General features: G+C 46.0%; 1 non-coding gene across 1 annotated transcript; it reads right to left on the reverse strand.

Moving 5' to 3' along the window:
• Positions 1–1209: 1209 nt before the first annotated feature.
• On the reverse strand, positions 1210–1281 carry TRNAC-GCA (transfer RNA cysteine (anticodon GCA)). Its single transcript has one exon. It is a non-coding gene; the product is annotated as a tRNA-Cys (tRNA).
• Between the last annotated feature and the right edge of the window lie 264 nt (positions 1282–1545).

Genomic DNA, 1545 nt, shown 5'->3' on the forward strand with positions numbered 1-1545 from the left:
ATAAAATCTTTAAAACAAAACAAAATAAAACAGGGGCACCTGGGTGGCTCAGTTGGTTGAGCGACTGCCTTCGGCTCAGGTCATGATCCTGGAGTATTGGGATCGAGTCCTGCATCGGGCTCCCTGTTCAGCGGGGAGTCTGCTTCTCCTTCTGACCCTCCCCCCCTCATGTGCTCTCTCTCTCTCTCATTCTCACTCTCTCAAATGAATAAATAAATAAAATCTTTTTTTTTTAAAGATTTTATTTATTTATTTGAGAGAGAGAGAATGAGAGATAGAGAGCACGAGAGGGAAGAGGGTCAGAGGGAGAAGCAAACTCCCTGCTGAGCAGGGAGCCCGATGTGGGACTCGATTCCGGGACTCCAGGATCATGACCTGAGCTGAAGGCAGTCGCTTAACCAACTGAGCCACCCAGGCGCCCTAAATAAATAAAATCTTAAAAAAAAAAAAAAAAAAACCAAACCTCTATGTCCAACATGGGGCTCAAACTCACAACCCCAAGAACAATGATTGCATTCTCTACCGACTGAGCCAGCCAGGTTTCCTTGTATTAGTCTTCTTAGTTGGTGCTACCATCAGTGTCTCACCATAACATTCCATTGCTAAACCCCGTGCTGGCCTTCTAGGGCTTATAGAATAAAATCCAAGCTCCTTAGTGTAACATTGGAGTCTCCTCCTGAAATGGCTTTTACCTTCTCTCTGGGCTCATCTCCAATCACCTTTCCTCTGACACTTCATTCTCCAGCAACACCAAACTGCTTAGGCTTTCAGGACTCATATTCATCCTCATATTCTTCAAAACTGTGCTCAAATGTCATCTCTTCCCTGTGCCATTTTGCAACCCCAGGATGCTCTCCCCTGAGCCACCTCTTTACTTCAGAGAAGTGGTTCTCAAACAGATAAGCAATGTAGCCTTATACAATTAGCTTTTCTCTTTCTAGAAAGGGTCTCAGGAATCCCCCAGACCATTGTTTCAGAACCACTGATCTGGACGGACTCCAGATTGGTTGCAGACATTCTCGCCTTATACAGTAATTGCTTTGTTTTCATGTTGACTCAGGCATTAGCACCTGAAATCCTTGGTGCTGTAGTTTCTTTCCCTATTCCCAGAACACTCTGCAGAATGGACAGGATGGGACGCTGGCTTGGTTAGTAGTGTATCCCTTTCCCATCATCTTGAGGGTAGTAGGGCTTAAAAGTGAATACAGTAGGGGGCACCCGGATTTGAACCAGGGACCTCTTGATCTGCAGTCAAATGCTCTACCCCTGAGCTATACCCCCTCTGCTGGAAGAAAAGGGATTATATACCTTAATTGTGGCGTTCGCTGACCAGACCTCTCTGATGGTTAGTAATAGTTTAGTACCTGTGATTGATTGACTGTTTCAGGTTTCCCGGGGTGATAGAATCAAGAGAAGATTATAGAGACAATCTCGACCCAAGTGGTGGGAGAGGAATGTGAGGTCTGCTCTGACCCAGGCTTGAAGGTCCTGTGGCGGGGTGTGTGTGTGTGTGTGTGTGTGTGTGTGTGTGTGTGTGTGTGTGTG

Source organism: Callorhinus ursinus, unplaced genomic scaffold (genome assembly GCF_003265705.2).
Source record: "Callorhinus ursinus isolate GAN/ISIS: 27379988/994484 unplaced genomic scaffold, GSC_fseal_2.0 scaffold52, whole genome shotgun sequence".
NCBI classification, from domain to species: domain Eukaryota; kingdom Metazoa; phylum Chordata; class Mammalia; order Carnivora; family Otariidae; genus Callorhinus; species Callorhinus ursinus.